Here is a 16,307-nt window from a genome sequence, read left to right on the forward strand (position 1 = left end):
CATGTTTAACAGAAGGCCGATATCTCTGACCAAACTTCATGTTTACCAGAAGGCCTATATCTCTCTGACCAAACTTCATGTTTACCAGAAGGCCGATATCTCTGACCAAACTTCATGTTTAACAGAAGGCCGATATCTCTGACCAAACTAAATGTTTACCAGAAGGCCGATATCTCTGACCAAACTTCATGTTTAACAGAAGGCCTATATCTCTGACCAAACTTCATGTTTACCAGAAGGCCGATATCTCTGACCAAACTTCATGTTTAACAGAAGGCCTATCTCTGACCAAACTTCATGTTTAACAGAAGGCCGATATCTCTGACCAAACTTCATGTTTAACAGAAGGCCGATATCTCTGACCAAACTTCATGTTTACCAGAAGGCCGATATCTCTGACCAAACTTCATGTTTAACAGAAGGCCGATATCTCTGACCAAACTTCATGTTTAACAGAAGGCCGATATCTCTGACCAAACTTCATGTTTAACAGAAGGCCTATATCTCTGACCAAACTTCATGTTTACCAGAAGGCCTATATCTCTGACCAAACTTCATGTTTACCAGAAGGCCGATATCTCTGACCAAACTTCATGTTTAACAGAAGGCCGATATCTCTGACCAAACTAAATGTTTACCAGAAGGCCGATATCTCTGACCAAACTTCATGTTTAACAGAAGGCCTATATCTCTGACCAAACTAAATGTTTAACAGAAGGCCGATATCTCTGACCAAACTTCATGTTTAACAGAAGGCCGATATCTCTGACCAAACTTCATGTTTAACAGAAGGCCGATATCTCTGATAAAACTTCATGTTTAACAGATGGCCGATATCTCTGACCAAACTTCATGTTTACCAGAAGGCCGATATCTCTGATAAAACTTCATGTTTAACAGATGGCCGATATCTCTGACCAAACTTCATGTTTACCAGAAGGCCGATATCTCTGATAAAACTTCATGTTTAACAGATGGCCGATATCTCTGACCAAACTTCATGTTTACCAGAAGGCCGATATCTCTGATAAAACTTCATGTTTAACAGATGGCCGATATCTCTAACCAAACTTCATGTTTAACAGAAGGCCGATATCTCTGACCAAACTTCATGTTTAACAGAAGGCCGATATCTCTGACCAAACTTCATGTTTAACAGATGGCCTATATCTCTGACCAAACTAAATGTTTAACAGAAGGCCGATATCTCTGACCAAACTTCATGTTTAACAGAAGGCCGATATCTCTGACCAAACTTCATGTTTAACAGAAGGCCTATATCTCTGACCAAACTTCATGTTTAACAGAAGGCCTATATCTCTGACCAAACTTCATGTTTACCAGAAGGCCTATATCTCTGACCAAACTTCATGTTTACCAGAAGGCCTATATCTCTGACCAAACTTCATGTTTACCAGAAGGCCTATATCTCTGACCAAACTTCATGTTTACCAGAAGGCCTATATCTCTGACCAAACTAAATGTTTAACAGAAGGCCGATATCTCTGACCAAACTTCATGTTTAACAGAAGGCCGATATCTCTGACCAAACTAAATGTTTAACAGAAGGCCGATATCTCTGACCAAACTTCATGTTTAACAGAAGGCCTACATCTCTGACCAAACATTGTTACATTGTAAAGTATTCTGTAAACGTAAGTCATAAAAACGAACTGTTCACACAGACACTGTTAAAGCAGAAGTGAAATGAACAGATGAAATGTGAAACCACATCAGATGTGTGTCTAAAGACAGGGGAGACAGACAGCGAAAGCCAGCCTTTATTACACAGTTACACTGCTGCCTCAGAGTGCCTCAGCCCGTTTAAACCTCTTTGATATGGTGATTGAATGGAGAACTGGGATGGAGATTGAAATGTCATCTTGGTCTAGTAATGTAGGACCCAGGGCTATATAACATCCTATTACCCAACGCTAACACAATTAAACAGACTTATCCACCACATGAGGCTGACTGCTGCTCCATGGAAGTTGCTAGTGGAACTAAGAGACACACACACACGGAGCACATTCCCTTGGAAGCTGAAGTTCATGGCCCTATGAAACGACATCAGTTCACTGCTAAAAGCTTTTCTTCCTCCACTGTCCCGGTCCCCTTACTGGGATCCAACCAGAGGTATTCTGATCACAAACACACGTGGCCGCCCTTCTTGACAACGTACCAACCAGTTGTGCTATAGAAAAGGATCCTATTGGATAGCACCGTTGGTGACATTTAAGGCTCGCTGCTGAGTGAGCTGAAGGCATGTTCTTACCTCTACTGTTGCATGGACTTAGACCTCAAACACAAACCTCCACACGGTCATACTGACATAAGTAACTGTTTCATCTATTTACTAATGACATTTGGTCATTCATGCTTTTTCTGGCCAGAGTGAGGAGAGTTTAAACTGACCCATAAGAATACCGTTCATTAGGGATTTCAGAACCATGATCCTTTGAGACATGGTTCAAGGTCTGATTGGTAAATACACTGAACAAATAGTCTTCAGGAGTATTTCTGTCTGTAATAAAGCCCTTTTGTGGGGAAAAACTCATTCTGATTGGCTGGGCCTGGCTCCCCAGTGGGTGGGTCTGGCTCCCTAGTGGGTGGGCCTGGCTCCCCATTGGGTGGGTCTGGCTCCCCATTGGGTGGGTCTGGCTCCCTAGTGGGTGGGTCTGGCTCCCCATTGGGTGGGCCTGGCTCCCCATTGGGTGGGCCTGCTTCCCCATTGGGTGGGTCTGGCTCCCTAGTGGGTGGGTCTGGCTCCCTAGTGGGTGGGCCTGGCTCCCTAGTGGGTGGGCCTGGCTCCCCATTGGGTGGGTCTGGCTCCCCATTGGGTGGGCCTGCTTCCCCATTGGGTGGGTCTGGCTCCCTAGTGGGTGGGTCTGGCTCCCTAGTGGGTGGGCCTGGCTCCCTAGTGGGTGGGCCTGGCTCCCCATTGGGTGGGTCTGGCTCCCCATTGGGTGGGTCTGGCTCCCTAGTGGGTGGGTCTGGCTCCCTAGTGGGTGGGTCTACCCATGGCTGCGCCCCTGCCCAGTCACGTAAAATCCATAGATTAGGGCCTAATTTATTTATTTAAATGGACTAATTAACTGTAACTCAGCAAAATCTTTGAAATTGTTGTATTCATATTTTTGTTAAGTATAGGTTAGGTTTAGGCTAGTAGCCTGCTCACCTGTTGATGTAGCTGAGGGCAACATAGGTGGGCTGTTGCTGCTCCTGCTTCTCCAACTGACGAGGATCTGTGTCTGATGAGAGAGAGGGGAGAGAGAGGTGGAGAGAGAGGTGGAGAGAGAGGGGGAGAGAGAGGTGGAGAGAGGAGAGAGGTGGAGAGAGAGGTGGAGAGAGAGGTGGAGAGAGGGGTGGAGAGAGGGGTGGAGAGAGGGGTGGAGAGAGGGGTGGAGAGAGGGGTGGAGAGAGGGGTGGAGAGAGGGGTGGAGAGAGGGGTGGAGAGAGAGGTGGAGAGAGAGGTGGAGAGAGAGGTGGAGAGAGAGGTGGAGAGAGAGGTGGAGAGAGGTGGAGAGGTGGAGAGAGAGGTGGAGAGAGGTGGAGAGTGAGGTGGAGAGAGAGAGTGGAGAGAGGTGGAGAGAGAGGTGGAGAGAGGAGGTGGAGAGAGGTGGAGAGAGAGGGAGAGAGAGGGGAGAGAGAGAGGTGGAGAGAGAGGTGGAGAGAGGGGTGGAGAGAGAGGTGGAGAGAGAGGTGGAGAGAGAGGTGGAGAGAGAGGTGGAGAGAGAGGTGGAGAGAGGTGGAGAGAGAGGGGGAGAGAGAGGTGGAGAGAGAGGTGGAGAGAGAGGTGGAGAGAGAGGTGGAGAGAGAGGTGGAGAGAGAGGTGGAGAGAGAGGGGAGAGAGAGGTGGAGAGAGAGGTGGAGAGAGAGGTGGAGAGAGAGGTGGAGAGAGAGGTGGTTATCTGCTGCCTAATCATATAACAGCAGATATGACACACACACACACAAAGGTGCCACTGCACAGTCTTCCTAACAATTGCATGTGGTCAAAAGGACAGGAGTGGTTGTGTGTGCGGACCGGGTGTGTGTCACTCTCACCAAAACAACAGTAGCTAGCTAGTGTGATGATGTTTAACAAATGATGTCATGGGCGATGTCTAGACTAGTCGTCGTCCTCAAGCTAAGCACCGCTGGAGATCGTCCACAAACCACCTCGTATCCAAACCCCTCTCTCACATCTCATCAACAAACTAGATAAATTAGCTTTTTATTAAAAACTCACAACTAAGAAGGCTGGTCTAATCTAGGCTATACAATGTATTTAATGAAGTCTTCCATGGCACTGTCTTTCTCATAAGTCTTCTGATCTGATTCTACTTTAACTACGCAGGCTCTTTCTTACTGCAGCCACCATATTGCCCAGAGTACCAGACAACAGTCCACAGACACTGTGCTTTCCCATGCTGTGCTCCAGACGCTCGGCTCTGCAGTGCTGCCAAACAATGGACAACCTCCCTCCCTCCATCGCTCTCTCTCTCTCTCTCCCTTCCTCCATCTCTCCCTCCACACCCTGAGGTGAACCAGGCCCAACTTCAAACAGCCTCCCCACTGCCATGCCATGTGGAGTGGGGAGATGCCCCATAAAACCACCCAGTGTCTGCCACTCACCAGCTGTGCCTGCCTGCCTGCCTACCTAGTGCCTGCCTCTGCCTGGTCTGGACTATGGGAAAGTGCTGCCCCGCCGTGGCCAAGAAGAGAAACACTGGCAGCATGTGGCCCCAAGGGTCAAAGGTTATATCCCAAATGGCACTCTATTCAGCATATCGTGCACTACTTTTGACCAGGGCCCGTAGGGCTCAGCCTATAGGCCATTTGGAACACAGCCAAGCAACCACAGCCTTTAGGGGAAGGGCTCTTCAAAACTACAGGAGTGCCACGATTGTGTGAGCAGGCTTTTGTCCCAGTCCTGTCCTAAACAACCCGTATTCAGAGTGTATCAATATAATGACACTGCGTATGGTGTTCGCCTCGCTGGCATATCTAAATCAATAGATAAGCTAAGTGCAGTCTGAGGGTCTTTAGATCACACAGTCAAGCCTTTTCCATGTTCAAGTAAACGAGCAAAGCAAGTAGCAGCGTGTTGTGTGAACCAAAACACACCCTGGTATCCGCCTGAGGTCACACTGACTTATTCTTAGAAAGCAGAAGCACCCCGTGAATGTCTTCAAAGCTCTCCCACTGAGGTGTAGCCACAGATTTACACTAGATCTGACCTGTGACCCCTCATAAAAAACACTTCTGCAGCTTTTCCGGAGAGCGTTCACTTTGGGTGGGTCCAACATAGAGATCTTATTCAATTAAGTGTTCTTTATGTAATTCTAGGGGGCGCAATGTTGTCCATGGACAAAACTAGCTAGATACACACACGGTGTACGTGTTATCTGCACCAAAACACACCCTAGTACCTTCGCCCCATCTTCCCATCTGAGGTCCTGCGGCCTGTGTGTGCAGAATGGTGAAAGTAGACAATGGGTCTGGTCAAAGGAGTTGGGCTGTGTGCAGAATGGTGAAAGTGGACAGTGGGTCTGGTCAGAGGAGTTGGGCTGTGTGCAGAATGGTGAAAGTGGACAGTGGGTCTGGTCAAAGGAGTTGGGCTGTGTGTGCAGAATGGTGAAAGTGGACAATGGGTCTGGTCAGAGGAGTTGGGCTGTGTGTGCAGAATGGTGAAAGTAGACAATGGGTCTGGTCAGAGGAGTTGGGCTGTGTGGATGGACATAGCGGCAAGAGTACAACGCTCCCTCTAACACACTCATGGACGCATGCAAACACACACACTCACGGTATTCACACACACACACACGGTATTCACACACACACACGGTATTCACACACACACACGGTATTCACACACACACGGTGTTCACACACACTCACACGCACACACGCTGTTCACACGCACACACGCTGTTCACACGTACACACGCTGTTCACACACACACACGGTATTCACACACACACGGTATTCACACACACGGTATTCACACACACGGTATTCACACACACACGGTATTCACACACACACGGTATTCACACACACACGGTATTCACACACACACGGTATTCACACACACACACACACGGTATTCACACACACACACACACGGTGTTCACACACACACACGGTGTTCACACACACGGTGTTCACACACACACACAGTGTTCACACACACACACACACGGTGTTCACACACACACACACGGTGTTCACACACACGGTATTCACACACAGGGTATTCACACACACGCACACACACGCTGTTCACACACACGCACGCTGTTCACACACACGCACGGTGTTCACACACACGCACGGTGTTCACACACACGCACGCTGTTCACACACACGCACGCTGTTCACACACACGCACGCTGTTCACACACGCACGCTGTTCACACACACGCACGCTGTTCACACACACGCACGCTGTTCACACACACGCACGCTGTTCACACACACGCACGCTGTTCACACACACGCACGCTGTTCACACACACGCACGCTGTTCACACACACGCACGCTGTTCACACACACACACACGCTGTTCACACACACACACACACACGCTGTTCACACACACACACACACACGCTGTTCACACACACGCTGTTCACACACACACACGCTGTTCACACACACGCTGTTCACACACACGCTGTTCACACACACGCTGTTCACACACACGCTGTTCACACACACGCTGTTCACACACACGCACACGCACGCTGTTCACACACACGCACGCTGTTCACACACACGCACGCTGTTCACACACACGCACGCTGTTCACACACACGCACGCTGTTCACACACACGCACGCTGTTCACACACACACACGCTGTTCACACACACACACACACACACACTGTTCACACACACACACACACGCTGTTCTCACACACACACACACGCTGTTCACACACACGCTGTTCACACACACACACACACACACACACACGCTGTTCACACACACACACACACGCTGTTCACACACACACACACACACGCTGTTCACACACACACACACACACGCTGTTCACACACACACACACACACACACGCTGTTCACACACACACAAACTGTTCACACACACACACACACGCTGTTCACACACACGCTGTTCACACACACACACACACACGCTGTTCACACACACACACACACACACACGCTGTTCACACACACACACACGCTGTTCACACACACGCTGTTCACACACACACACACACACACACACACACGCTGTTCACACACACACACACGCTGTTCACACACACGCTGTTCACACACACGTCAAAGCCGTGCTGGGGTAATGGCTGACAGATGCACCACCAGTCTTAAACCTTCTTCACTGCCGTGATTTGCTCCGTCCTCTAATAAATCCTATAGGCTTGGCTATAGGTCTCTTAACGCTTGCCTTTATGTTCATTCAGAGTAGGCTAAGTGTTAATCAGACACTCTTATCCAGAGTGCCTTACAGACAGTACATTCAACTAGGCCTATGTTGTTCAGTAGGGAAAAACAAACACATATCCCAGTTACTCAAGTCGACTCTTCTATGACTCATATTCAGCTCTCCAGCCGAGACGCGTTCGGCTGGGGAGCCGTCGCGTTCGGCTGGGGAGCCGTGGCGTTCGGCTGGGGAGACGTGGCGTTCGGCTGGGGAGACGTGGCGTTCGGCTGGGGAGACGTGGCGTTCGGCTGGGGAGACGTGGCGTTCGGCTGGGGAGACGTGGCGTTCGGCTGGGGAGCCGTCGCGTTCGGCTGGGGAGCCGTGGCGTTCGGCTGGGGAGACGTGGCGTTCGGCTGGGGAGACGTGGCGTTCGGCTGGGGAGACGTGGCGTTCGGCTGGGGAGACGTGGCGTTCGGCTGGGGAGACGTGGCGTTCGGCTGGGGAGACGTGGCGTTCGGCGGGGGAGACGTGGCGTTCGGCAAGGGAGACGTGGCGTTCGGCCGCGGAGCCGTCACGTTCAGGTGTGGAACTGAAACCAAACATTGCACATCACTGTAGATGTGAAATGAGGCCATGCAGCCTGAAGATGTAAAGTAACAAACACCTCTCCATTAAAAGAGAATAGAGATGATATTACCACTACCACTCCCACTATACTACCACTCCCACTATACTACCACTCCCACTCCCACTATACTAACACTATACTAACACTCCCACTATTTTACCAGTATACTACCACTATACTACCACTCCCACTATATTACCAGTATACTAACACTCCCACTATACTCCCAGTATACTACCACTCCCACTATACTACCACTCCCACTATACTACCACTCCCACTATACTACCACTCCCACTATACTACCACTCCCACTATACTACCACTCCCACTATACTACCACTCCCACTCCCACTATACTAACACTATACTAACACTCCCACTATATTACCAGTATACTACCACTATACTACCACTCCCACTATATTACCAGTATACTAACACTCCCACTATACTACCAGTATACTACCACTCCCACTATACTACCACTATACTAACCATGTCCCACTATACTACCACTATACTTCCACTATACTACCACTATACTACCACTCCCACTATACTACCACTCCCACTATATTCCCAGTATACTACCACTCCCACTATACTACCACTCCTACTATACTACCAGTCCCACTATACTACCACTCCCACTATACTACCACTATACTACCACTCCCACTATATTACCACTATACTAACACTCCCACTATATTACCAGTATACTACCACTATACTACCACTCCCACTATATTACCAGTATACTAACACTCCCACTATACTACCAGTATACTACCACTCCCACTATACTACCACTCCCACTATATTCCCAGTATACTACCACTCCCACTATACTACCACTCCTACTATACTACCAGTCCCACTATACTACCACTCCCACTATACTACCACTATACTACCACTCCCACTATATTACCACTATACTAACACTCCCACTATATTACCAGTATACTACCACTATACTACCACTCCCACTATATTACCAGTATACTACCACTCCCGCTATACTACCACTCCCGCTATACTACCACTCCCGCTATACTACCACTCCTGCTATACTACCACTCCCGCTATACTACCACTCCCGCTATACTACCACTCCCGCTATACTACCACTCCCACTATACTATCCTTATTCAACAAAATGGCGCCGGAAGAAATGGCAGCAGTTTTATGGGCGCCAACCAATTGTGCCATTATGTGTTTTTTCCCCCGAGTTATTTGTAACTTATTTTGTACATAATGTTTCTGCAACCGTATCTTACAGCAAAAAAGATATTCTGGATATCAGGACAGCGATCAATCACCTCGGATTAGATGAAGATTTTTTCTACAACAAAGATGACGCACAAGACATTCTCCAAACACACCACAGAACCGACATCCCCGTTATTTGCAAGAGGAAGCGACGCAGGTACAGAGGACAAAGAGCCAGATGCCAGGTCAAGACCCGGAGAAGGCGACTGGGAAAGCTGCAGTTACCGTCAATACTACTCGCCAACGGGCAATCATTGGACAATAAACTAGACGAGGTACAATCACGAATATCCTACCAACGGGACATCAAAAACTATAATATCCTATGTTTCACGGAATCGTGGCTGAATGACGACATGGATATTTAGCTAGCGGGATATACGCTGCACCGGCAAGACAGAACAGCACACTCCGGTAAGACGAGGGAGGGTGGTCTGTGCATATTTGTAAACAACAGCTAAGGAAGTCTCTAGATTTTGCTTGCCTGAAGTAGAGTATATTGTGATAAATTGCAGGCCACACTACTTGCCTAGAGAGTTTTCAGCTATACTTTTCGTGGCTGTTTATTTACAACCACAGACAGATGCTGTCACTAAGACCGCACTCAGTCAGCTGTATAAGGAAATAAGCTAACAGGAAACCACTCACCCAGAGGTGTCGCTCCTAGTGGCCGGAGACTTTCATGCAGGAAACTTAAATCAGTTCTACGAAATTTCTATCAACATGTTAAATGTGCAACCAGAGGGGGAAAAAAATGTCGTCCCCACAGTGACTGTAGGTACATACCCCAACCAAAAGCCATGGATTACAGGCAACATTCGCACTGAGCTAAAGGGTAGAGCTGTCGCTTTCAAGTTGCGGGACTCTTACAAGAAATCCTGCTATGCCCTGCGATGAACCATCAAACAGGCAAAGCATCAATACAGGGCTAAGATTGAATCCTACTACACCGGCTCCGACACTCGTCTTATGTGGCAGGGCTTGCAAACTATTACAGACTACAAAGGGAAGCACAGCTGCGAGCTGCCCAGTGACACGAGCCTACCAGACGAGCTAAATCATTTCTATGCTCGCTACGAGGCAAGCAACACTGAGGCTTGCATGAGAGCATCAGCTGTTCCGGACAGCTGTGTGATCACACTCTCCGTAGCCGACATGAATAAGACCTTTAAACAGGTCAACATACACAAGGCTGCAGGGCCAGACGGATTACCAGGACGTGTGCTCCGGGAATGTGCTGACCAACTGGCAGGTGTCTTCACTGACAATTTCAACATGTCCCTGATTAAGTCTGTAATACCAACATGTTGTTTCAAGCAGACCACCATAGACCCTGTGCCCAAGAACACAAATGACTACCGGCCTAAAGGACTACTGACAGTTTTTACTACCACTATTCATTCACTAATACTATAATGCCACTATACTACTACTACTACTAAAGTACCACTACCGCTATTAAATTTACTACCACTATTCATCCACTACTACTATAGTGCCACTATACTACTACTACCACTATAGTACCACTACCGCTATTAATTTACTACCACTACCGCTATTCATTCACTACCGCTATTAATTTACTACCACTACCGCTATTCATTCACTACCACTATAGTACCACTACCGCTATTCATTCACTACCACTATAGTACCACTACCGCTATTCATTCACTACCACTATAGTACCACTACCGCTATTCATTCACTACCACTATAGTACCACTACCGCTATTCATTCACTACCACTATAGTACCACTACCGCTATTCATTCACTACCACTATAGTACCACTACCGCTATTCATTCACTACCACTATAGTACCACTACCGCTATTCATTCCCTACCACTATAGTACCACTACCGCTATTCATTCACTACCACTATAGTACCACTACCGCTATTCATTCACTACCACTATAGTACCACTACCGCTATTCATTCACTACCACTATAGTACCACTACCGCTATTAATTCACTACCACTATAGTACCACTACCGCTATTCATTCACTACCACTATAGTACCACTACCGCTATTCATTCACTACCACTATAGTACCACTACCGCTATTCATTCACTACCACTATAGTACCACTACCGCTATTCATTCACTACCACTATAGTACCGCTATTCATTCACTACCACTATAGTACCGCTATTCATTCACTACCACTATAGTACCGCTATTCATTCACTACCACTATAGTACCGCTATTCATTCACTACCACTATAGTACCACTACCGCTATTAATTCACTACCACTACCGCTATTAATTCACTACCACTATAGTACCACTACCGCTATTCATTTACTACCACTATAGTACCACTACCGCTATTCATTTACTACCACTATAGTACCACTACCGCTATTCATTTACTACCACTATAGTACCACTACCGCTATTAATTTACTACCACTATAGTACCACTACCGCTATTCATTTACTACCACTACCGCTATTCATTTACTACCACTATAGTACCACTACCGCAATTAATTTACTACCACTATAGTACCACTACCGCTATTAATTTACTACCACTACCGCTATTCATTCACTACCACTATAGTACCACTACCGCTATTCATTTACTACCACTACCGCTATTCATTTACTACCACTACCGCTATTCATTCACTACCACTATAGTACCACTACCGCTATTAATTTACTACCACTATAGTACCACTACCGCTATTAATTTACTACCACTACCGCTATTCATTCACTACCACTATAGTACCACTACCGCTATTCATTTACTACCACTATAGTACCACTACCGCTATTCATTTACTACCACTATAGTACCACTACCGCTATTCATTTACTACCACTATAGTACCACTACCGCTATTCATTTACTACCACTATAGTACCACTACCGCTATTAATTTACTACCACTACCGCTATTCATTTACTACCACTACCGCTATTCATTCACTACCACTATAGTACCACTACCGCTATTAATTTACTACCACTATAGTACCACTACCGCTATTAATTTACTACCACTACCGCTATTCATTCACTACCACTATAGTACCACTACCGCTATTCATTTACTACCACTATAGTACCACTACCGCTATTCATTTACTACCACTATAGTACCACTACCGCTATTCATTTACTACCACTATAGTACCACTACCGCTATTCATTCACTACCACTACCGCTATTCATTCACTACCACTACCGCTATTCATTCACTACCACTATAGTACCACTACCGCTATTCATTCACTACCACTATAGTACCACTACCGCTATTCATTCACTACCACTATAGTACCACTACCGCTATTCATTCACTACCACTATAGTACCACTACCGCTATTCATTCACTACCACTATAGTACCACTACCGCTATTCATTCACTACCACTATAGTACCACTACCGCTATTCATTCACTACCACTATAGTACCACTACCGCTATTCATTCACTACCACTATAGTACCACTACCGCTATTCATTCACTACCACTATAGTACCACTACCGCTATTCATTCACTACCACTATAGTACCACTACCGCTTATTCATTCACTACCACTATAGTACCACTACCGCTATTCATTCACTACCACTATAGTACCACTACCGCTATTCATTCACTACCACTATAGTACCACTACCGCTTATTCATTCACTACCACTATAGTACCACTACCGCTATTCATTCACTACCACTATAGTACCACTACCGCTATTCATTCACTACCACTATAGTACCACTACCGCTATTCATTCACTACCACTATAGTACCACTACCGCTATTCATTCACTACCACTATAGTACCACTACCGCTATTCATTCACTACCACTATAGTACCACTACCGCTATTCATTCACTACCACTATAGTACCACTACCGCTATTCATTCACTACCACTATAGTACCACTACCGCTATTCATTCACTACCACTATAGTACCACTACCGCTATTCATTCACTACCACTACCGCTATTCATTCACTACCACTATAGTACCACTACCGCTATTCATTTACTACCACTACCGCTATTCATTTACTACCACTATAGTACCACTACCGCTATTCATTCACTACCACTATAGTACAACTACCGCTATTCATTTACTACCACTATAGTACAACTACCGCTATTAATTTACTACCACTATAGTACCACTACCGCTATTCATTTACTACCACTATAGTACCACTACCGCTATTAATTTACTACCACTATAGTACCACTACCGCTATTCATTTACTACCACTATAGTACCACTACCGCTATTCATTTACTACCACTATAGTACCACTACCGCTATTCATTTACTACCACTATAGTACCACTACCGCTATTCATTTACTTCCACTATAGTACAACTACCGCTATTCATTCACGACCACTATAGTACTACCACTATAGTACCACTACCGCTATTAATTTACTACCACTATACTATCACTTGGTCTTTACAACACCAGTGAGACCTGAACCAGAGTCTGACCCAGCCAGCCACAGAGGACAACACCCTAGTGGTAGCAAGGGAGAGTAGACTTAATAATAATAACCTACTTAATAATACAAATCATTCATTTGATTTGTTAAGTGCATTTCTCACCAGGAGAACTTTGGGCCCTACTAATGATCTATTAATAATTATAATAGTTGGGTTTTATATTGCGTAGTTATCTATTAATAATTATAATACATGGGTTTTATATAGCATAGTTATTAATAATTATAATACATGGGTTTTATATAGCGTATTTCAAGGACCCAAAAATGATTTTACTCACCCTATTACTCAGGGCCCAGAGTTGTTCTTGGTCAGGTCATATGGTCAACCAGAGAAGACTCCTGTCACTAGGTTGACTATGAATACAGCTGCAACCCAAATGGAACCCAGTTCTCTATAAAATACACTGCTTTTGACCAGGGACCGTATCCACATAGCAGCATCTCAGAGTAGAACATTGATCTAAATGCTGAGAATAGAGACATTTTACTCCTACACTTATGGCTAAACATATAAACTATGCATGAAGCCTCTTTACTCATAAGAGTCCAACTTGGTCAACAGATAGAGGAGACTTCATGTCCTAAACTGTTAAGAGTTACCAGCAGTCTTGTTGATAGAATAAAGACAGTCAGTGGTCCCCACAACAGTGGACAGGCAATTGCTTTGGAGCTGTTGAAATAATGTTTTGATATTTGTGGCGGCAGGTGGCCGAGTGGTTAGAGCGTTGGGCAAGTAACTGAAAAGTTGCATTATCGAATCTCTGAGCTGACAAGGTAAAAAAAAGAAGTCATTCTGCCCCTGGACAGGCAGTTAAACCCACTGTTCCCCGGAAGGCCAGCATTGTCAATAAGAATTTGTTCTTAACTAACTTGCCTAGTTAAATAAAGGTTCAATTTAAAACATTTAAAAAAATATTTCCGTAAGTTGAATCCAGAGATAATCTAGACCTACATGCAACAACATGCATTACATACATCACTGTCGTGATGACCAACTTCTGAGTCGATTTTACTGCTGGCTCAGAGCTAGTCTGGGCAGTTTTAACATCATCCTAAAACCTACTCTGAGCTGGGAGTTTTTTTAGTCTTAAAACAGGTTGTAACAGGATTCCTAGGACCTTTTCTGAGATGCTTTGTGGATACGGGCCCAAAGCTCTATGGGCCCTGGTCAAAAGGAAGTGCACTACACAGAAAACAGGGTGCCAATTGGGATGCATCCCCTTTTTTGGGCATTTGGCCTACACTAGTGCGTGGCAGTGGTAGTGTTTGCTTGGTCTCCCACCAGGTAATGTATTGTAGTGGTCCAAACATCAACCTCAGCAGTCTGGAGGGAGGTAGGTAGGGTTTCTCTCAGCTCCACCACTGAGACGGAGTGTTTCATTAAGCGTTATTTACCCGCTGTGGAAAGGGCCGCATACCTCCTCTCCCACACGCTCGGAGACATGAAGCTACAAAGACACATTTATGACTGCTTTATTCCCCTCCTGACAAAAGCTGGGAGAGTGGATTATATGGGGTAGAGGGTGGGTGGATGTGGGGTAGGCTGTGTCGGGTCTTTGACTATGCCGGATTAAGTGATATGACATGCTATTCTATAAAATAATTTCTCCGTAATTAATATTACCCGATTGAGCTAATCATGTAAATGTAATTAACTAGAGAGTCGGGCACCACAAAATAATATTTATAGAGCGGTTATCTTCCGAATAAACTCTTAAAGACCTAGTAATATTTTACATCAATAGCAGTCAATATTAATCATCATTTTAATTCAGTCTCATCTGAAAGTTGTAAATTCTTGGTTATCTGCACGAACCCTGGCTAACAAGTTGAACCAGCAATACAAAATTGGGTTTAATTATTTATTTACTAAATACCTAACTAATCACACAGAATTACACATACACATAATTAAATCATAACTTGATTACAAATTACGTCAAAGGAAAACGTCCCTAGCGGGCGGAACAGATATGACAGCTTTTTACACAAAAGAAAAGGGGCTGGGTTTGAGTGAAAGAGCGGGAAGACTGAGGAACAAAGGGTGAAGCACTATCTTATGCATTCTAAATTACCGCCCATTTGGAAAAGGAAAATGCAATAAATATTTACTCTGAGCTGCGCTTTGGTAGGTTGGTGGTAGATGGAAGGCCGTGCTGCCCAACAGAGTCCTTCGTCCTTTGAAGAATGTCTCTGCTGGTAAATGGAATAGGTTGTAGTAACGTCGTTGTGTGGTCGACGGGATACTCTGTCTGTTCCTTCCTAACCCTCATTTGCAGCGGCTGTTGCTAACTCAACGGCTAGGAGGTACCACTTCTGTAGTTAATAAGAGTTCAAAGTTCATACCATTCGCAAACTAAAGCTCACGCTGATGTTGGCTTCGCTCTGTGGTTATTATCTGAACCATTCTGAGATCGGACTGTCGTCCCACATCCTCGGAACAGGAGGTTATATTGTCGTCAAGGCTTTATATA

The 16,307-nt window shown here is 45.7% G+C and overlaps 1 long non-coding RNA gene across 1 annotated transcript; it reads right to left on the reverse strand.

The window, feature by feature from the left end:
- Positions 1-2,951: 2,951 nt before the first annotated feature.
- Positions 2,952-14,315, reverse strand: LOC135536984 (uncharacterized). Its single transcript, XR_010455102.1, has 3 exons — positions 14,112-14,315; positions 3,179-3,251; positions 2,952-3,032 (listed from the first exon to the last, which is right to left on the reverse strand). It is a non-coding gene; the product is annotated as an uncharacterized LOC135536984 (long non-coding RNA).
- Positions 14,316-16,307: the final 1,992 nt, after the last annotated feature.

Source organism: Oncorhynchus masou, unplaced genomic scaffold (genome assembly GCF_036934945.1).
Source record: "Oncorhynchus masou masou isolate Uvic2021 unplaced genomic scaffold, UVic_Omas_1.1 unplaced_scaffold_6935, whole genome shotgun sequence".
NCBI classification, from domain to species: domain Eukaryota; kingdom Metazoa; phylum Chordata; class Actinopteri; order Salmoniformes; family Salmonidae; genus Oncorhynchus; species Oncorhynchus masou.